This window comes from Adiantum capillus-veneris, chromosome 16 (genome assembly GCF_014529385.1).
Source record: "Adiantum capillus-veneris isolate H3 chromosome 16, ASM1452938v2, whole genome shotgun sequence".
Taxonomy (NCBI): domain Eukaryota; kingdom Viridiplantae; phylum Streptophyta; class Polypodiopsida; order Polypodiales; family Pteridaceae; genus Adiantum; species Adiantum capillus-veneris.
In genome coordinates, this window is record NC_140946.1 from 29,393,327 (window position 1) to 29,416,667 (window position 23,341).

At 42.6% G+C, this 23,341-nt stretch overlaps 1 pseudogene; it reads right to left on the reverse strand.

Moving 5' to 3' along the window:
• Window positions 1-15,689: 15,689 nt before the first annotated feature.
• Window positions 15,690-16,703, reverse strand: LOC147438783 (uncharacterized; annotated as a pseudogene).
• Window positions 16,704-23,341: the final 6,638 nt, after the last annotated feature.

A 23,341-nucleotide genomic window follows, 5' to 3' on the forward strand; every position in this document is an offset into this window, starting at 1 on the left:
ACCCATCCAACCACCATAGGCCCAACAAGCATCAGCCTAAAGAGCAAGCCAAAGACGAGGCATAACCCACCTGTACCACCAACCCTCCAAAACCACCATCAAACCCACCCAGCAACCATAGGCCCAACAAATAGGATAAAAACAACAATAACAGGCAACAAGCAGACACACAAACACATGCATCACAGACAAAACAAACAAAGCCCAAGCATACTGGAAAACAACAAGCAGCAAACAAGAAACCTAAAGCTAAAACTTGCCTGAAAAGGTAACCATACAACCACATCTTAAAAATTAGGAAAGTTATAAAAGAGAAAGAGAGAAAACGAGAGAGCAAGAGAAATGGAGAGGGTAGAAGTTATGAAAGACTTCATTGTGAAGGTAGAGAGAGAGAGAGAGAGAGAGAGAGAGAGAGAGAGAGACCTTGTACAAACAATTACCATGCATGTCCATTTCTTGAGTTTAGTCACTACTTCATACGTTAGAGAAGAAGTAAAGCAAAAACTAATTCTTATGGTACCTCAGATGGTCCAATAGCTTTGTTCAACACCATGGCAGAGTGGTTTGAAACTTCAAACTTCCAAGTTCAATGTTGGTCGAGGAAATGATAACCTGCTTAGGCTATGCGCAACGAAAATCTACTTACCCACTCACTCAGAAAAGAAGGAGGTGTAAAGCTAATGATTTACTCTTACTTGATATCTTACTCAGTAATGTTCTACTGTAAAGGAAGCCATTGCTATTCGCACATATTAAACATTTGCTGTTAGGAAATATTGAAATGGAAACTAAGTGAGCTCAAAATAATGAGCTCACGTTTAAGTAATGCTTCTCTTGCTCAAAGTATCTTACTCTATTTTGCTTCAAAGGTGTCGTAAAACAGGCATGTGCACCATGCTATGAAGATGGACTTCTTTTCAAACCTAATAAATTTTAAGGGCGTCTGTCATCGATTTCAACTAGAGTAACGATGTTGTAAATGTGCCATCGGCGGGCCTATCTTAACTGCACAGGTCACCATGCCTGCAAAAGGATTCTTCCTTCAAATCAGCCCTTGGGTATATTACATCCCAAGTCCCCAAGCGAAAAAACATTAAAGCCCAGTTCAATCCATGTTTAGGGTATAGCCTTAGCCTAATCTAGTTAGGTTTCCTTAGTTAGGTTTCCTTTGTGATCTAGTTAGACTATGAGTTAATTAGGTCTCAACCAGATAGTGGTAGATAGCCCACTAACTTATTCAAATAGACAAGTTAGCCTAACTAGCATAACTAACTTGATTACAATTAGTTCTAAGTTCAATTGTAGGGCCATGTGCCCATATCATATTGTATATCTTCAAGAAATACCAAATTTAAGCATTTATAAGCATGGAGTGTCTATCTCATTGAATGTGGAGAGAGAGAGAGAGAGAGAGAGAGAGAGAGAGAGTTCTATTATTGTCCTCGGAGGTCAAATATGACCTATGGTACCAAATGAACATGTCACGTGATGTGAGTGGAGGTCATAAGTGACTCTCGATGCTCAAAAATGGCTAAAATGAGCGTCGCAATAGAGAGTCCACACATCGTGGTTGGGAGAGGAAGGTATTTAGGGAGAGCTCATGGCTGAATATATGGGGAAAAGAGGACTTAATGGGGTCAAAAGCTGAGCACTCAAGTAGTGTGTGGTACTCACTCTCTCGTACTTGACGAGGGCATAAGGTGCAAAGTCGATGAGACTCCTTGCCAATGCCCCAATGTCCTGTCTCGCAACGTAGAGAATGGGACCTAAAACGAATGGAGGCAATGGTGAGGATTGCACTCAACGGGATGGGCTCAAGGATGTAGGGATGGGTTTGGTTACCTCGTTCAGAGAAGAAGAGAGATTTTTAGTTTGGGGCAATGTGTGTGGTGTAATGGCTGAACCTGCGCACATTTGTCATTCTTTTCAGCCCATTCACTTATCTTCATCTCCATGATACATCCAAATAACTTTGCCATCAAAGAACCAATCATTACAGTGTGATAGTTGTTCACATTGTTTACATCTCCTCCTTTGTGCAAAGGTTTGATTCAATTGACACTCCAATCATGAGGCATGCCATGCTCAAGTGCAAGGTTAAACATATCGTATATCCAATATCGTGTTTTCTTCCTTTTCCATTTAATCATTTTAGCCTTGACACCTTGAAGGTCCCGTGCCTTGCGAGTAGCAAGTTTCTCAAGCGCACGGCATACATCTTCAATGGTAAAGAAGGGAGGCATAAACGAAAGGGAGCTACAACACTCCATCTTATCAACATTGGGTTGCTCATAGAGATTCTTGCAATGCATATACATATCCTCAAGAGTCAAGTCATCAAAGCTCTCAACACACTTGCCTTTTAGATTTCACCAAAACTTGCCACATGCATGTGCTTTCTCTTGCGCTAAAAGATTTTTTTTTTTTGACTTCCCACCTTCTCCGCTTTTTTTGAACAAGTGCTTTGTATGTGTGTGAACGTTCCAAGTAAACTTCCTTGTCTTTGCTTGCATCCAACCTTAGCAAGTGTTTTTGGGCTTGACTACATTCCATGTCAAACCATTTCTTCTTGGTGCTACCCTTCTTAGACCTTTTGCAAGACATGTGTTTCACCAAAAAGCATTCCTTCGCACAAGAGCAAATTACTTCTTTAAAAACTTTCCACTTGCATTCTAATGTTGGGCTCTCTTGAGGCTCTGTCATGCTTAACATTTGGTCCACCATATTAGCATGTATAAGTGCTTGTTTGAAGTCTAGACGTAGGTACGAATGATTCACATCATGATTGGAAGCTACATGTTGGAGTCTTTTACCACACTTGAGGTCAATACATAAGATCCTATGATCCGATTCCAGATTCCATTCACCAAGTGTAAAGCTTTGTATGCATTCTAGAGTGGCTTTCAAAAACAACATATAGTCAATCACGCTATCACCGTTGTGCTTTCTACATGTAAAGTCATTGGTGCCTTGCCATAAAGATACACCATTTGCAATGAGCATTCCAATACTATTGCACATATATAGAAGTGGCTTTCCATAGTGATCCATTTCTTTTGCATCATTAGACCTTTGATTATACATGTATGAGTCATCCATTCTTCTTAAGACATGCGGCATGTCAACTTGTTGTGTGTCGTGTTATTTGTGCGAGCATTCATGTCTCCAAAGACAATGATTTCCCCTTGGTCCTTGTAATGAGCAATGTCTTCCTCTAGTTCAACAAAGGGTTGATCTCTATCCATATCCAAACAAGCATAAAAGTTGGAGTCATAGTGAGGAATCTAGCAACCAGCCACAAACATGACTTGACCATTTGGTGGGTTGATTTTCAGCCATAAGTAGCGTTTATACTTATCTTATTTGACAATGGAAACATCTTTCAAACCCTTTTTGATCATACATGCTACGCCTCCTTGACCTCTATGTTGCTTTGCATTTTTGGCCCACATCAAAGAATGCACATCATATTTGTCAAATACAAGAATTCGTTGCGCATCATGCTCCAATGTTTTGACAAGAAGTATCACATCAGAGTCATTGGTAAGCTCATCAATGCCAATTCCCGCATTCCATGGATACCTATTACAATTTCAAAAGCTTATTCGCAAGCGTGAGTTGGTCTCATAGATCATGTGTCCCTATTTGTTGGGTGGACTTACATCCTTCTCAAGTGATTTTTCTTCTTGAGATGACACCTTAACCTTCTTGCTTCTTTCCTCATATGCTTTGCGACGTACATTTCGTTGCATAAGAGTGCGATCCTCATATACATTACAACCTGTTCCTTTGAGGTAGATACAACTATTGTCGAGGATGATCTTTCTCTTTGCCTCATCAGCCATGGTACATACAATAGGTCTTTCTCCCGAGCGAGGGACTCCTTGTTTTTCAACTTGATGTGCAACATAAGCCATGATTCCAGACGACATGCCAAAGTATGTAGCAAAAAACTCTTCAATAGCAACAACAAGAGATTGGGGGTGTTTCCATATGGGATTTCCTCCTTGATTCCATGAATGATGATGTTTTTTTGAGTGTTTTCTGCCGTTCTTACAATTCTTGAGTGTCCACATTCTCTACATTCTTTGCTTGGACAATGGCGTGCACGATAGGAGATGTAGAAACCACGTTATCCTTACATATATCAGCCCATGATTTGGATGCATTTCTCATCTCACATACATCATGTCGTATTGTATCTATCGTTTCCTCTTTCAATACATGATCACTCTCAACTTTGCTCAAGCACTCTTTCAATACATTCATGTCAACAAGAGAGCGCTTACATTCTTGAACTTCATTCTCAAGATGCATCAAGCGTGTTGTTTGCATTTCAAGAACCGTCTTGAGGTACTCATTTTCCACAACAAGAACTCTTAAAGTGCCATTCTCCATTGCAAGTGCGTGCAGCTCTTCACCTTGCTTGTTGACGATTTCTTGTAATGAGACCAAGTAAGCCATGATCATTGCTTCCTTTGTCGTAGACGATGTGTTTGGATTAGCATCCAAATTCCTTGGAGATTTTGCATCATTTTTCATGGCAAGTGTGGATTTTCCACCCTTGCAAGTTTTGTCCGACATTGCCTTCAAGTCGGCAACAAAAATGCAAAGTTTTGACAGTTTTTTCAATTTTGAGATGCTGTTACAGCAAAGCCTTCCATTGCTCAAAAAATTTCTCTCTTTACGTCAATGCATAGAGAGCTTCATGCTCTTTGATTGAGGCTATAGATCACCTAAATCGGAGTTCAAACGAAGAGAGAGAGAGAGAGAGAGAGAGAGAGAGAGAGAGAGAAAAGTGTAGTTTCACTATTGCCAATTGTCCGAATGGCACGCAAGGAGTTCTTAAATACAACTTATTAATACGCCATCGTGCCATACAGACACGGCTTGACAATTTTTATTGAAAGTTAGGAGAGAGAGAGAGAGAGAGAGAGAGAGAGAGAGAGAGTTAAAACATCATTGACAATTGTCAAAATGGCATGCGGAGAAGTTTCAAAGACATTCAAAAATATGCCCTCGTGCCATACAACAAACTCTTGAAAGTTAGGAAAGTTATAAAAGAGAAAGAGAGAAAATGAGAGAGCAAGAGAAATGGAGAGGGTAGAAGTTATGAAAGTCTCCATTGTGAAGGGGGGGGGGGGGGGGGGGAGAGAGAGAGAGAGAGAGAGAGAGAGAGAGAGAGAGAGAGAGAGAGACTTGTACAAACAATTACCATGCATAGACCATGCATGTCCATTTCCTGAGTTTAGTCACTACTCTATACCTTAGAGAAGAAGTAAAGCAAAAACTAATTGTTATGGTACCTCAAATGGTCGAATAGCTTTGTTCAACGCCATGGCAGAGTGGTTTGAAACTTCATAATTCCAAGGTCAATGTAGGTATATTCTACTTAGCCACTCACTCAGAGAAGAAGGAGGTGTAGAGCTTACGATTTACTCTTACTTGCTATCTTTCTCAGCAATGTTCTACTATAGCAAAAGCCCTTGCTATGCGCACATCGCATCCTAACAGAATAAGAATCACCACTGCATAACCACCCTGCATCAATATCTAGGAGAGATAGAGAAACCTCAAACCATCCATGCCATCTATCAACAGGGCTATGGGTGTCTTCAACTTGCAAAACATAAACATAAAGAGCAAGCCAAAGGCGAGGCTTACCCACCTGCCCCACCAAACCCATCCAACCACCATAGGCCCAACAAGCATCAGCCTAAAGAGCAAGCCAAAGACGAGGCATAACCCACCTGTACCACCAACCCTCCAAACCCACCATCAAACCCACCCAACAACCATAGGCCCAACAAACAGGATAAAAACAACAATAACAGGCAACAAGCAGCACAAGCAGACACACAAACACATGCATCACAGACAAAACAAACAAAGCCCAAGCATACTGGAAAACAACAAGCAGCAAACAAGAAACCTAAAGCTAAAACTTGCCTGAAAAGGTAACCATACAACCACATCTTAAAAATTAGGAAAGTTATAAAAGAGAAAGAGAGAAAACGAGAGAGCAAGAGAAATGGAGAGGGAAGAAGTTATGAAAGACTTCGTTGTGAAGGTAGAGAGAGAGAGAGAGAGAGAGAGAGAGAGAGAGAGAGAGAGAGAGAGAGAGAGAGAGAGAGAGAGCGAATCTAAGATGATGCGCACTTCGAAGAGAGCCTGATGTACAAGATGCAATGGCGAAGGGGGGCAATGATGGCGGCGGTAGCGCCGTCGCCAAAGATAGAAGCGACGACAATGTTGTTGGCAGAGCTAGATGCAGGGTTGGGGACTACGCTTGGCAGGAACTGAGCAACAGGGCGGCCTGGGAAGAGGTTGAAAGATTTTTTTTTATAGAATGGAAGGTGTGAATTGAAATCATAGAAAACGGCTGGCTGAGTTGGTTAGCTTCGGATTCTACTGGCCCTGCCGTCAGAGTTCAAATCTGGAAACCATATGCTAATTTTGTTGCTATGTGTATGCCAAGCCAGGAGATGAGTTACAATCTCAGATCTCAGAAGTATGAATATACATCGCCTCGTTAACTCAATCATGCAGTGCCTTAGTGTGCCATAGCCGGATTGTGCTCATTAGCAAAGGAAAGCCGCCCTCGATCTGAGGAATGTGCACCGCTGTCACAAAGTGATGACATGGCATGACCAACCTAAACGATTGATCGAGAGGACAAGGGGTTTGAGTTAAAAACTCTAACCTAGAAGAACCTAAAGATATGGCCGAGAGGCCTAACAGAATGGGGTTGGGGTTTTTAATAAAACCTAACCCAGCCAACTCATGGACATCGGCCGAGGGGCCCTAATCCTAGAAAATAAAGTAACACTCATCTACTGCTGACATGGCACTGTACGGCATATTCTAGATTTCGCATGCTGATACTGACGTGGCAGTACTATACGAATATTCTGCATTTTGTGCTGGCTGATGCAAGGTAGATTTGCAGTGAACTTTTGGGGGCACTACTTTTGGGGATCGGTGCTTTTGGAGGTGATGCTTTTGGAACTCTGCTTTAGGCATCCCTTGTAATGTTGATAAGAGTCCTTGCCGCAGTCTTCCGAGAGCATATGGACGCAGAGTCTCGGAGAGCTAGACCTCGGGGAGTTGTACCTTTGCGAAGCAATAACAAATAAATAGTGGAAGGGGCACCAGTCTTTGGGGCCAGTGCATCTTGGCTCGGAACTCCGCAGTGCCATCTCTCTCTCTCTCTCTCTCTCTCTCTCTCTCTCTCTCTCTCTCTCTCTCTCTCTCTCTCTAAGTTCAGCCATTTGCATATTTTGTATGTGTGTTGTTGCAGTACATCTTTGACTTGGAGTGTCCAAGTCTATTATAGTGGCATCAAAGCTTAGACAATTATTCTTCTATGGAGAATCCGATCCTTTTTGCAACAAACATGGGTTCTCGTGGAGAATCCGACGGAAACGACACCCCTCCGACTGTTGGTCTGCGAAGAGATGAAGAAAGGCAAAATCCCATCGCTGGAACAGAGGAAACTAGCGGAACTAGTATTAAAACCAAAGTCGAACGATTCAAATCGGCACCAAGACGGGTTTAATACAGATACAATCTATTTCAAACAAATTTCAAACAAAACTTTCTCAAACAAAATTCAAAAGTAACTAGAAAAATCATTTGGATTTTTGTCCAAACTTTGAAAACAGTTGGCTTGTCCTTTTGCATCAAGGTAATCGTACAGTTCTGGATCTAGAGTGTCGCGTCATTCTTGTCGTGCCAAGGCATGCCCAAGAGAACATCGCAATTACCCTCATGTTGTGGAAATCGGCTTTTCCATGGTATCCTTGGATAGTCATTGGAAGAGCACCCAATGAGTGGTACCACTTTTTGAGTTTGCCCCCCGTGGCTAGCTTAGCTTCAAGTTCTCCACCCTTTGCATCATAATCAAAGTCCATCTGCTTCAGGAATTCTGGATGGATAAAATTTTCAGTAGCTCCTTGGTCGAAGAAAATCAGGGCTTTCAAGCCATTGACGTTTCCATATGCTTTACACAATTCATTTGTAATTTCAAGGTTTATGCCATAAATGTCAGCCAATGGCAAGTTTAGCTCGTTTGGCTAGAGGTGTCCTGAGGTTGTGTCGGCTGTTGACGCAAGCGTCAGCTCTGCTGGTGTCTCAATTCGAAGGGGACAACTAAAATAGTTATGCCCTGATTAAAAGCATCGAAAACATCGGCTTTCTTACAATAAAGTATCTCGTTGTTGAGGCATCAAACAAGGCCTTTGAGTTTGACTTTCACCAAAAATTCATAATATTATATCCGACCGCTGCATGGTCCATAAGCTCGTGCATGGTTTAGACTTGTTTGGACAGTCAATACTCTTGTACCGGTGATGGCAGTCCAATGGTGTATCGCTCGTACTGGTCCTCTGAGGGAATCAACTTGAAGAAAGACACTAGAAGGTAGACATCAAGGCACCTTTGGTTGTGTATTCCATGGTCTCTGTGGAAAGCATTTTCAAGTTTCCCCATTCCGTAGAATATGGCCTTCATAGAGGGAAGTCATGTAGCTACATGAAAAAATTGTCTTGAAAGCTTGCCATGTCCTTGGAGCATGCAGTTGTGTCATGATTGAACTTCACCACTGCATAGCATTATCCTTAAGAAATTGTCTTGAAAGCTTGCCATGTCCTTGGAGCATGCGGTTGTGTCATGCTTGAACTCCACCACTGCATAGCATTATCCTTAAGAAATCCCGCTGCCCGAAAATCTTGGATTCTTCCATATATTTCCCGAAGGCATAGACGTTGTCAAATTGCTGTAGAAACTGCAACGATTTCTTCCGATCTTTCACCCCAGAAAAGGTGAAAAATTTTATTGCCATGCCGCCATCTTTGAAATCCTTCGTCTGGTTAGGCACATACCCCAGGTACGGATAATAGAGTATCCACACGGGCTCTAACCATTCTATCCTAGTGGTGGTGGTAGTGGGGGAGGTGATGGCAATGCCGGTGGCAAAGGCGGTTGCACTAGATAAGGGTCAAATGGTTGCACCATGTTCCTGAAGACTCCCCCAATTGAAACAGACAACTGGGAAGGTTGCCGGTTGGAAGCTCTCGTCCTTTCGTACAGGAGGAGGTACCACCTGGGACATCAGTGGGGGTAACATGTAATTAAGAAATTTTTGGAAACTTTGTAGCATTGGGAGATTCTGCTGAGGATGGCACGAAAGTATGTCGCGAAGCTTGTCGAGAAGAACTGCAGGTACTCTGCCAAATCCATGAACGCCATTGTGCTTTGTCTATTCTAGGTAGGATCGGTATGCTTTCAGAAAAGCACACGACTGGAGCTCTGATACCACTGTAGCAGGAGAGCACCACCTGCCAGCGAAAAAGAAGAACAGACTGAACAACTTTAAGCACTTCAAATAACACTAAATTGAAAAAGATGCACGACACATGAAACTGGGAGTGGCGGAGTTCCACCCCAAGAGAGCATTAGCCTCAAACCCTGGCGCCCCTTTCGGTATTTCTTTATATTGCTTGAACTCCGTAAAACAGAGATAGTGCGGCTTTGCTCTGCTTCGCTCGTGCTCCTGTAAGGTAGCCGGAGAAGAGAGCCCACCATTCTATTTAAAGACCCAAGGCCTTAGAAAGCAGTTTACAATGAAAAGCTTCAAGTCAAAAAGCATCTGATCCTCAAAAGCTACAAGCTCGTAAAACACGAAAATCCGTACTAATGCCACATCACCCGCCTGTAGCGCAAAATGCGGGCGTCTATAAAATTGCCACGTCATTAGCCGGTGAGAACTTCTGCTTCTACTCCTTCTAAGGTTAGGCCCCTTTGGTCGGGATGTGCAGATCTGCTAGGATCTTCAATGGCTTGACACGTCAGGCAGTTTGTGACATTTGACATGTTTCCAAGCTATCAGGACACCCATCGAGCCCTTCACTTCATATAGTAGTTTGACATCGCCTTCTCGGGAGGTCGTTTCTCGGAATTCTCCAAGGTACAAAAGATAGAATCTTACTTGAAAGGAAACGCACAGACATGGTGGTCTGCACTGTTGTTGCACAGAGAAGCACCTAAGAAGTGGACAAAATTCAAGAGAATTTTCACTTTAGCATGGTTAGCAGAAGAATACGAAGAAGATGCCATCATAGCTTGGCATCATCTAAGAATGAAGAAAGAAGACACTTTGGATGACTATTGCCAGAGGTTTTGGGATACCTTTTTGCCATTGCCCTCGTTTCGGAGGATCCTCTTGAAGGACCAGATTGAGCGGTTTTGTTGTGGATTGCTAAAAGAGATTCGATGGTATTGTCTGCAAAAAGAGTCTGACTCCATTTAGAGACTTATGGGACATGCCAAGCAAGGTTTTGGTATACATGCTCGCTCATTGACCTATTCTACGGACAAGCCAGTGTCCACCTCAACAAGGAAATAGTTTCGAGGAAAAGAAAGAACCAAGAGAACCAGCTGAGAGTTTACCAGAGAGTTCCAAAGAAGTAAGGGAATCAGCTGATAGTATATCAGAGAGTTCCGAAGAAGGGAATGAGCTGATGGCTCATCAAAGAATTCCGAAGATCGAGATTGAGGTGCCACTGGACAAGGGAGGTCAGTGGGGCTACCAATAGGTCACAAGGCACAAGAAAAGAGAACAGCAAGGTAAGCTAGGTCCACCGTTAATTTGGTGAAGGGTACTTTTGGCTCTCGATGCAAAGTGGATGGAGAAGACAACCTCGCAGATTCTCTTCAATTTTAAGTTGTGTCTTGAGGCTTTTGGATTATTAGCAGTGTCTATCTGGAGAGTTATCGATGAATCAGCAGGTTGAATCTGGTGCGGTGCAGATGTACAAGAGAGGAGCCTCTCTACTCCTTTGTTAAAAATTGCCAAGATTAAATAAAGCCACTAATTTCTCCTTCAGATTTTAGGGATACTGACAGGCTGACAATATTTTGCCGAACAACTTTATGAAATATGTACGTTAAATTGGAGTTCCGTAGATCGAACATGCTCTTTCATGTGTGTATTGTTAGAGTATGTGTTGGAACGATGAAATGTTTGCATCATTTTGTTTGATCAATGATTTGAACTTAGTGCATCTAGACATATGCTAGAGATCAGCAGAATCTAGATGTGATGGCTAAGTGAATGTGTGCACCAAGATTTCTATCGGGATGAGATGACTCGATATTGTTGCCAACGCATCAAGAGTTCCGGAAGGATGAGATGGCTAGATTGAATGGTTAAAACACAGTGTCCACTATAAATTAAACGTGTGATTTTGGAATTGCATGCTCTGTGAATCTAATGCCTTGTGGGGATGGTCATGGGCATGGTTTGCTTGAAATGTGAAAAGAAAGGATATGAATCTGACAATAACGAGATTTAGTAGATCAAGACAATTGTGATAAGATTAGCGCGGTTTGGATATGACTGCTAAATAGTTACAATGGATTTGTATCCGAGACCCTCGACAGAAAAGTGATATGATCAACAGCTGATGTCGCTGTAGAAGTGCTAGATTTGTGTTGCCTGAGTACATAGAGTCAGTGTCTACTACGGAGCTAGTTGTCTGTCCTTTCGTTGTTTTTGCAGGCGTAATCATGGGTGATTATAATTCTTTCAAGACGCGGGTATGTCACAATGTGATGATGTGGCATGAACAACCTGAAGAACTGGCAAAGAGGACAAGATGTGGCAAAGGGGCTAAACAGAAGGGGGTTAGGGTTTTCAATAAAACCTAACCTGACCAACTCAAGGACACCGGGCTGAAGGACCCTAACCCTAGAAAATAAAGTATTGCGCATCTGTGGCATTTGCACCGCAAATTCCGGATTTCGCGGGCTGATCATGACGCGCAGTCTTGTACGAAAATTCTGCGTTTTGCTCTGGCTGAATCGCTAAAACTTTGGGGGCATTGCTTTTGGGGATCAGTGCTTTTGGAGCTGATGTTGTTGAGACTCTGCTTCTCTGCATCCCTTGTAATGTTTATGGCAATCTTCAGAGAGCATCTGGACGCAAAGCCTCGAAGAGCAGGGCCCTCGGGGAGTTGTACCTTTTGCGTAGCAATAATAAAGGAATACCGGAGACGGCACCAATCTTTGGGGCCAGTCTTTTGGCTGGGAACTCCGTCTTGCCGTGTTGATTGTCCTCTTTTCTCTCTCTCTCTCGTTTCATTTCATTCAAAGAGAGAGAGAGAGAGAGAGAGAGAGAGAGAGAGAGAGAGATTCAAGTTCAGTCATATGCACATTTTGTACGTGTGTTGCAGTAGATCTTTGACTTGGCGTGTTCGAGTCTACTACAACCGCAACAAAATCTTAGCTGAAGGTAAAGTCTTGCACTTGTAGAGGCACCTTGTCCACTATGCCTGATGGGTAGATTGTCCTCTGGTCTGCCAAAGTAAGTGTGAAGTGTTGCACTTGGAGAGTATTGCACCTATAGAGGCACCTTGTCCACTATGCCTAAAAGGTAGACTGTCCTCTGGTCTGCCAAAGTAAGTGTGAATGGAGCTGTCGGGTAGGCTGGAGACCTAATGCCAACATAGTGAACTTAGGGATCAGGTTAATGCCAAATCCACCATCAAGTATCTCACCAGAGAATTGTTGCCTTAAAATAGACACCGTAAGATGAAAGCTTCTATAATCGGTCAAGGGGGCAGCGGGATAGGAAATCATATAAGGCTCTAATAGCTGCACTAAGAGGTGCCCGCCACTAGGACTTGCACTCGGGTATAAAGACTGGATAAGCTCAAGGGTGTCACCTTGAAGAGTTGGATCTAGTTGAAGCATGTCATAGAGAGACACTTGTTGAAGCCTGAAAGGTATTGTTGAGGATATCTTTGGCTGTAGACTTTTCTCTTGGTGTCATCGTCTTCTCGGGTACCTTGATCTGTTGTAGGTCCGCTACATCTTCCAAGAATGCCCCATCAATGTCGGACAACAGAGAAGCTGGGTGAATGAGCCCCGATGTCGGTAAACTTTGACACACTGGTTCTCACACATACGAGATCACCCCGAGGCAAGCTTAGGCTCAGAATCCGTGAAGGCGAGACTGCAAAGCTCGACTGCAAACAGGGCATAGAATGAGACCTGTAGCCTAACATTCATCAAGACAACCCAAGCCTAACCTGTTTTGGTTTACCTAGATGACATTCTAATCCACACCTTTAAATAGGAACAACACTTAGAGATTTTACATGGATTGATCCCTGCAACTGCAATTCAAGAAATGTAAGTGCTTAGCTACTCAGCTCAGAGTCCTTGGTATCAAGGTATCTGCGGATCGTATCCAGATGGACCCAGGCAAGGTGTTAGCCATACAGAATTATCTAGCTGAAGACGCTTCAGAGATTTTTGGGGAATGCGCTTACTGGTGGATATACTCAACAACGGCAGCAGGCCATGCAAATAGACCTCAAAGATAGACTGCAAATGGGGTAGGATAAGAGACCCGCAGCTCACACCACAACTTCAACCCAAGCCTAACCAAGTAGAGGGGAGGCTTCAAAACACTACCCAAATTGCGCTTCAACAACTGAACGCTTTGCGACAATCACAACACGAGGCCGTCGCTCAGTTGATCGTTAAGCTCAAACAGCTTCTCTTGAGGGCAGATCCGACTATGTCAAATGGAATGAAGTTGTCTTTCCTTTGGCCACGAATCAGCATGATATGTCACGGCATGTCTGAGATCAAGGTCCTACAAGCTTCCATGCAGCAATTCAGATTGCCCAACGCTTTGAGGGAGCATCAAAGGATGATGGCAACCTCCCTCGTCCTACAATGCTAGATCCAAATGCCCAGCTTGCCAACTGCAGATTACTCCCGGATAGAGATGCCCGTTTGAAGTTAACTTCACAGAATGGCCCCGGAAATGGAAGGTTGCAAAGGCTGTTTCCAGGTGGAAGCATCACAGAAAGGCAATTTACATCGCCCTTTTGTTCGCACGAGCCCCGACGGAAGCAAACCCGGGAGTCGGAGGGATTTTTGTCGGCCGTCTCCGTGGAAAGAGATCTAGCTTGGTGAATGTTCACACAACAGGGAATCCAATTGTAGAAAATAATTAAATTTGATTACACTCGTCATAAAAAAAGGCAAATTGCTAAATTGTTTCTAGATTACAAACATTAAAACATAAAAACCATGGGGTAAATCTCAACCCATATTACAAGAGCTCAAGAGGAAGCTGATGATGATGACTCATCGGACATCACATCACCACATACTTGTTCTACTTTGTTCTTAACATATTTCTTGGTACAATGTTCTTGCAAGATTGTCTTGGCGATTAGCACCTGAACCAAGGTCATTTGTCACTCCTCCTTGAACACCACCTTCATAACCTCTTTGAGCTCGCTCAATTACATCCTCCGCCCTTGTAGAACGAAGAGCTTGAATTTCTACCATATAGCTTGGTGCGGTTCTTTGGCTATCTTCGAGTGAGTTGCCAACCAGTAGGTTAGCTTCGGCCTCACACACCCATCCATGTCAAAAGCATCATCGTGTTGTATACAAATATTGTGTGACACGAGGCACACTCCCACCAGATCATGCACCTGATGTTTATACATGTCAAATCTCTTTAACAAGATGTGAAACGTTGCCTTTAGCATGCCAAATGCTCGCTCCACTAGCATTCTTGTGTTGGACTGTATGAAATTTCTTGTGGGATAAGCCTTCCTTGCACCCTTTGAAAATTGAAAGGCGCCAACATAAATGGTCAAGTTGGATAAGCACACCCAAACAACAATTGCCAAGCTCACCTCTAGCACATTTCTGACCTAACTCACTACGAGTGAAGTTCAGTGAGTCATGGATTGACCCTGCCCATCCAACATCATAGTTCCATAGAGAACAATCTGCTACCACTATTAGCTACAATAAGATTGAATCAAAGCCTTTTCGGTTTAAGTAATTCGCATGGTTCTCCTTTAAGGCAATGATTGGAATATGTGAACCATCAATGACACCAACAATATAGGGTATTCCTCGGAGAGCTTCAAATTTACTAGCCAACTTTTCAAAGCAAGATGGAGAAGGCCAACGAATGTAGACATCTCTTAGACCTGATTTAATGATGGCCTTGCAAAAATCAAGGACTATTCCACATGATGTGCTCTTTGCACACCCATTCAAGTCACCTAAGACTTCCAAGTGTGTGCTAGAAGCTTATCTTAGCATAGCAATTGTTACACGTGTAGGAAGGTTGATGGTTTTGTGTATGTTGGTGACGCTTTTTGACATGAAAGGGGCCGCCTTTCCACAAATGTAATGGAAGGTGTCCTTGCTGACTCAAAGGCGTCTCTTAAACATGCTATCTAAGTAAGACTTTGGGGCTAGGCATAAGCCCAAGCTTTCCTATGCTCGTGACCTCTTCTTCTGCTAATGTTAATGTTGACCAATTAGCATATACATTGGACTAAACGCAGTCATATTTGCAAGAAGGCCACATCAACTTGGTGGGGGACATCCTTTAGAAATTTTGCAATTGCTAAATACCATAGCCAAACACAATGAAGCGCCATCTTTGTAGACATCATTTTTGTTACTTGTAAGTCTCCAAAAGCAATGTAACTTGTCAAAGAAAAGAAAAACATGTGTACACAATCTGCTCACTTTAAGAGAAATAAAATATCCATAATGACAATAAAATTAAAAAACGAGAAGATAGCCAAAAGAAATGACAGAAGATTTGAAGTCCATAGGCTTCACTAGTTAGTATCTCGTCAGTTGTTGTCATTATTAGCATGCTTTAAGAACCCAACCAAGGTGTCACGAAAGCTAGCCAAAAAATCCAAGCACTTGTTTTCTAGCACCTCTTGCTAGTTGGAGTTATCTTTCAAGTGGTCAAGAAAAGCGCGACCAGTGTCCATCATCTGTGCCAATGACTCCTCAACCTTTGGAGTAGATTGCTTGCCACTTGTGGCTTGACTTTTGATTCGGGAGGCTTTGGAGTCTTCTTCCCCTGGCAACTTAGTATTTTCCTGGGTGGTAGAGGATGCATGGCTAATAGAGTTCACAGAGGCTCTATCATGGTAGTATTCATCTACCACATCATACCATTTACATGTGTGTTTTCTATCACTTTCAAATGTAGCATTGTGTGCTTTATCCAGCCTATATTGGCCAAGTACAGAGCCCCACTTTTTGCAGCATGCCTCGTTATCTTTATCAAAGTCATGGTATGTGGAGGCCAATCATGCAACCAATTTTGCCCATAGATTGACCCCCTGCTCTTGAGGATTGTTGAATTCCTCGTGCATATACCCCCCTCCCCCCCCCCCCCCCGTCACATGGATAAGATGATCAACCCAGAAGTCCCTCCATTGGCCCTTGGATTTTTGGATGTTTTCCTCATTATCTTTGAGCTCCACAACACCCTTCCTCTTAGACACCCTCGCCTCTCTGATGGAGTTGTTGGTGTAATCTCTTGCATATCCTCACCACCCAAGTGTAAGGCTTTCTTCCCGGATGGTTTTGTACACCCTTTAGTAGATTGATGAGAGGAGGGGTTTGGGCTTGGCCACTATCTACATGCGTAGGCTTAGAGCATAGAGATGGAGCCCATGGGGGGGGGGGGGGGGGGGGGGGGGGGGGCGCTTGAATAAGAAATGAGATGAGGGTGATCGAGAAGCTAGCATGGCCGTGAAGCCATGCGGAGGCATCATGAAGGGGGTCCGTGTGAAGGAGTAGTAAGAGGGTTGGGAGAATACATTTGGGGATGCATTGTCATCAACATTTCAAAAGCATAGTTAGTTTGGGGGAGAGAGAGAGAGAGAGAGAGAGAGAGAGAGAGAGAATTATGGACACATTTGACCTTAATGAGCGGTAATTTGTAGATGAATACATTGCTAGAGCCCTCAATATGTGTGTGTGTGTGTGTGTGTGTGTGTGTGTAGAGAGAGAGAGAGAGGGGGGGTTGGGAAAGTGGGGGGGGGGGGGGGGGGGGGGGGGGGGGGGTGGGCGGGTTGCCGATGAACGTCTGCAGCATAGCTGTTTGGCACTAACATAATGTCAATACTCAGGGAAGCGACTCGGATGGGGCATGGAGACTCTTTGAGAGTGTCAACCTCAAGAAGTGAACCTACAAAACTAATCTATCATTGGCTCTAGCAAATCTACCACTCCCTACTCAGGAAAATCAGCCTACATCATGTCTCACCACTCTAGATCGTCACACCATTCGGCAATCGAACGGACTCAAAATGCAATGAAACTTTAGGAGGAGGTATAACACGCCTATGGGAACTATGCTACATAGTTTGGTTGCAATCCAACAAGGTACGAAAATCACCATCTATCATGATCAAGGTCATGAAAATTGCAATAGAACTATCTAGAAAGGTCACCCAATGGTCTAGGAACACTCTCCTATGGTTGAAAGGTTTTAAAAAAATCATTTTTGCACTCAAAAAAACAGATTTTTCGCATAGACAAACAATCGTGAACCACAACAAAATTGAGAATGATTACACTTAACTTAAAGAGCAAGAGACAAGGAACACAATGCACTTATCAAAATTTAAATTTGATTACCAAAGCTTGAGAAAAATGGATTACAATGTGCTTCAGAGTAGCCACTCTCAGTCGTACGCTCAGAGCTCTTCAACACTTTAGATAAGATACAAAAGTATGTGTTCAAACTTGATAATCTGAAATTTATACCTAGGGTTCATTAGGCCAATGACCGGCTTCCAAGGCTTTTAGCTCAGACAAAAGGATTACAACTTAAATTTTGATGTGGCTCAATAATCATGACTCCTCATTTTAAAAGGTTTTGTCAAAAACATAATATGATTACAGAAGATCTTGGCCCTTTGCTGATGTGGTTGGCTAGGAGGGTGCCCGTTGGGTATATCTGCTAACATTTCCCCCTTCTTGAACTTTGCATGCCCTCCTGCAAGCTTTGGCAGTGGCTTCATTAGTCAAAGGTTCTTTTTTCCATCATCTTTGTAATCATTCTAGAATTTTTCTCTCAAGCCACCACGTCTTTAAAAGGGTTGTTGAGGACCGCACTCTGATATGCAATGTGGCGAGCTGGTAGGTCCTTTGTGAGCGGGTTGAAAATGGTTGAGTCCATTTCAAAGAATTCGATCATGAATGCATCTTCAAATGTCTACATGTAGTGCAAGGGCAGAAACATGCTACATACATTCCCATAATGATATTCCTATTAGGGACCTCTGTCTCCAAATTCCATGCAATGCCTTGGGTGCCTTCAAGGAAAACTTTCCTTGGGTCTTCTGATGCTTCTATGTCTTCAAAAATATGTATACATGTAATAATCATCTTGGCTATTTTTGTGAGCATCTGGTAGGTTAGATCGAGAACATCCCACATATAAGTGATCACAGCCTATATGTTGTTTACCATGTATGACTCTGTAGGCTTGTACTTGTTCATTGGCTTTGAGAGCACCAAATAATTAAGCATTGATGGTCGGTGGCTTCTCCATGTGTAGTAGCTATCCCAGGATCATCGTCGAGGAATGGGACAATATGTCAGGTCGATTCTGAGATGTTGAGGTGAAAGGACATAGGGAGATAGACATGCCACTAACCACCCAACCGTACCTATATATAGGCCCTTGGCCCTCCTATATATAGCCCCGGTATCGCATGTGTATCCATCAGCCCTTGGCCAGGGCCGTGCTCTCCTATATTCCTACCCTTGGCATGACATTACTCCCCCCTTGGAGAAGCGTTTTCGTCCGCGAAAACAAAAGTGGTAGGATCTTCATAAGAACGCTAATGTTTTCTAGAGTGGTATCCTTCATGGATCCAGCTGTTTGTTTGAATGAAAACACGGTGCAGTAGGAGGTGCAATGAAATCAACAATAACATCTCGATTTTGCACATTGTTGTCCATTTGGAACCATCTAGTGTGTAGCATTTAATGGCCTAGTTGCTTGTCTGTAGCGGAAAACAGCATGAACATAGTGAGCATTTCATTAGAATAGATTCCTAATGAGATTAACAAGAGTGCTTGGGTAGAGAGAGCAACAAAAAGCATAACACCTAGTTAGATAGCATGAACAATACTTCAAAAGAGAGAGAAATTAAGCAATTGACAACAGTTGAGGACCGGATTTTCATGGAGCCGGTCCCTCCTCCAAAAGGCTTTGTATTATGGTTTCTCCCATCAAGAGAGACATTTTACAATACAATTCTTTGTGTTCCTTCAATACTAGCTAGTGCTATGAAGATGGAAACTTCATGCACTAAGCAAAACACTTATCAAACACAACATTCACGGTCTCAGACCCAAGACCTCACACACCTTCGAAGATGGTGAGAGCTAGCGGGGTATGAGAGTAGATTGAGAGGAAGAAGGAGTATTCTTACGAGAAAGATGTACATCTCCTCACATAATCACTCATATTAGCATAGCTTAGCTTAGTAACTAGCAAGGTAGAGGAGATGAGCATGCATTGAAGCTTGGCTCTTGGTTGGATTTGCATCACAAAGCCAAGAGTTGTTGGTGTAGGCATCCCTTCTCACAAGCTTGGAGTAGGTGGTAAGCTTTCCATTAAAGCTTGAGAAGGAGAGAGAGTCTTTTTTGCTTCACACATGATATTGTGTGAGTGTGTGTGTGATAATGCCTAGCAAAAATCAAACCCCTCTCTCTCTTGGTCGACCCCCTTTGCTAAATGCTCATGCTACAGCCCTATTGGACCTCCCCAGGCCTAGCCAATGAAAATTAAGTAGCATAAGTTATAGCCTTTTGACATGTGTCCCCCTTTCCCCTTTTGTGAGAGCTTTAGGTAATTAATAAATGCAACTAAACTCTCATTGTACCCCTTTGCCTCCTGGCCAATAGGAATTAGGCGAGCCATTGGGCTGTTGGATGCTCATTGGTCCCCTTGGGAGACTGTCCAATAGTCTTCTAGAGAGCTTGATTCTTATTGGTTATTTTATTAAGTGTTTTTAAATTGATTAAACTAGATTTACTCTAGCCTAGTTCTTATTGGTCCACCTCCATGGCCATCCAATAGGATTTGAGTACACCTTGTGGGCATCTAGCCTAGGGAGCTGACATGTGTCCCTCTTTCCCCTTGTGTACAAATGAAGCTTGTGAGTGTGTGTGGGTGTTTCTCTCTCATCCCCTAATTCTTGGGCTCGCCCCCTCCTATGTAGGGCTTGACAAAGACTTTTTGGGACACACACAAAGCATCCAATTCCCCTAATGTTTGACCTTTGGACACAACCTTTGAATTTTGGAACCTTAGGGTCTTTTGAGCCCATTGTTGCACATAGCTCTTTTGAAGATGGCCCCCCCTTTGGATCCCTATTTTCCCTCCTTTTGGATCCCTACTGTGGCTGGTCTGCTAGCTTAACCAATATTCTAGCTTTTTCTCCCCTGGCACTTCCCCATATTAAATGATCAATTTAACATGAGAAAATCATTTAGGAGAATTAGATATTGATTATTATGACATTACCTCTCTCTTGAAATCATAGTCGTCCTTGACTATGGGGTAGAGAAGATAAAGCATATTCATTAGTCCTTTTCGTAGCGGGTAGAGGATCCCTATTCTACCCTACGACATCATTCCAAAATGGATGACTAGTCCATTTGGCGCTTGAGAGCCTAAGCTGCCGCAAGCATGTCTGCACATTAGTCCTATCAGTCTTCCATAGTAGAGTGACAAGCTCTACTTGGTGTTCGGGAGACGTCGTCTCCACAAACTTGATCTAAGCATGCATACTACTTCATTTTTGTGCACAATAAAGAAAAAGAGAGTCTTATAAGACAAAAACTTTGTTCATTTTAAACATTTGTATTTGCTTACTCTAGGGAAGAATTGTAAGCATTGACAAGATTTATATTATCCTTTAATTGTATGCCTTGCATCCATCTAGCATCTTCAAAAGGATAATTCTTAAACTTAATAAGATATCGTCGATAGTCTTACCGTGTCTTAGTACCTTGTCTTCATGTCGGAGAATGGACTTGGGCTGCAGCACCTCTTCTTGGTCCTCGATCTCCAGTGGGTCTTCAATAGTTGGTTCTTACGGTGGCTCTCCTTTGTAAGGCTTTAGTAGGCTCACATGGAAAGCATTGTGTATGAGCCAATGGTTGGGCAACTTGAGTTGATAGGCCATCTCATTGATTGGCCTAAGAATTTGGAAGGGACCATAGTACCTTTTTGCTAACTTAGCATAATACTTTTGGTGTCCCGTAGGATTCTTACACGTCGTGTGCCTTAATCGAGCCTTGGCAAATTTGAGTAAGACCCAATCATTTTCTTTAAAGTCTTGGGCTCTTCTGTGCTTATCATCAGTAGCCTTTTGCCTTTGCTGTGAGATAGAGATAGCATCCTTAATCTTTTGGAAAGATTCTTGTAGGTCTCGTCTATACTCATCTGCAGTGAATATCTTCTTGTGTACTTTAAGTAGCAAGGGACTTTTTGATATTCCCTCAATTATCTCAAAAGGTGCTTTTTCTGTGGAAGTATGTACAGTGTTACTGTAGGCATACTCCACTAAGGGTAAGTACTTCTCCCATTGGGATCTTTGATCTACTTCTGTTACATAGGCTTTTAGTAGATCGAGAATTGTTAGGTTAGCTATTTCACTTTGGCCATCCGTTTGCGGGTGATAGACCGAAGAGAAGTTTAGCCTTGTTCCTAAATTCTCAAAGAGACCCTTCCAAAAATTACTGGTCATTCTAGGATCTCTATCCGACACTATGGACATTGGCAAGCCATGGTACTTGAAAATTTGTGAAATGAAGAGGGTTGCCGTTTGATGGGCTTTGATAGTCTTTTTGACAGGTATAAAATGATCTTGTTTACTAAACCTGTCTACTATCGTCCATATTCCCGTATTCCCATGGATAGACTTAGGCAATCTTTGATCCATGGATATGCTCTCCCATGGTGAATTAGGGATTGGCAAAGGTTGAAGCAATCCAAGTTGCTTCCCTCTATCAAACTTTGTCTTCTGGCATACCACACATTTAGAAACATACTCTTGTATGTTTGCTTTCATGGTAGGCCAATAGAAATATGTTTCAATCCCCTTTAGGGTAGACTGAATCCCTCTATGCCCTGCATAAGGAGGAGCATGAGATTCATGCATTGCTTTCTCACGTAGTGAGCTAGTAACGCATAGTCTATTGCCATAGAGAAGATAACCATCTCGTAAAGTAAATGGTTTCTCTTTCTTCCCTAGTACAAGGGTTGAAATCACATCTCTAAAATTGGGATCAATAGTATACTCACCTATCATAGAAGATAGATCATTGTGAGTTGCTATGGAAACCACATTCACTCTCGGTCGTCTTGAGAGTGCATCGGCTACTTGATTATGCTTACCATCAATGTGAGCAATATGAAAATGAAATTGTGAAAGAAAGTTTTCCCACCTCATTTGTTTGTCGGAGATCTTGGTCTGCGTCATGAAGTACTTAAGACTTTGGTGATCCGTTCGCAGAATGAAAGGAGTCCCCAATAAATAGTGCTTCCATGAGTCTAAGGCATGTAGAACTGCAAGGAGTTCCTTTTCATAAATGCCTAGAGCTTGCTCAACAAGGTCGAGCTTTCGACTTTCATAGCCCATGGCGTGCCCTTCTTGGAGAAAAACAACTCCAAGGCAATCACCACAAGTGTCACATTGGACCCCAAATGGCTTTGAGAGATCCAGTAATGTAAGCACAGGTTGAGAGATAAGCTTTTCGAAAGCATTGTTCTGCTTGGCAGACCATGTGTACCTAAAGTTTTTCTTTGTTAGGTCATGTAATGGTCCTGCTATTAGTGAGAAATTTTCTATGAAGTATCTATAGTATGCGCACATACCTATAAAGCTTCTTAACTCATGAAGATTCCTTGGTTTAGGCCATCCTTTTATTACCTCTAACTTTGATGGATCCATTTGGATGCCACTTGAGAGATAATGTGACCTAAATACTGAATGTCTTCTAAGAAAAATTCACTTTTCTTTTGATTAACATAAAGTTTATTCTCTCTTAGAGCTTGAAATATTACCTGGAGGTGTCACTTGTGTTCGTCTAATGAATTAGAGTAGATGATGATATCATCAAAGAACACTCCAGTAAAGGTTCGGTGAGGCCTGAATAGCTTCTCAGTGTGGCTGGTGCATTGGTCAAGTGAAAAGGCATGACAATGTATTCGTAAAGACCAAACGTAGTGCGAAATGCGGTCTTTACAATGTCTTGATCAACTATCCTTATTTGATGATAGACACTTTTTAGGTCAATCCTACAAAAATAGGTGGACCCTTGTAGCTTATCAAATAGGTCTTCTACCCGCGGAATGGGAAACCTATTTTTTATAGTGATCCTATTTTTTTTGTGTGTGTGTGTGTGTGTAGCTTTACCCCTTCCTGAGGGGAGGTCCGTTCTCTAGAGATAGAGA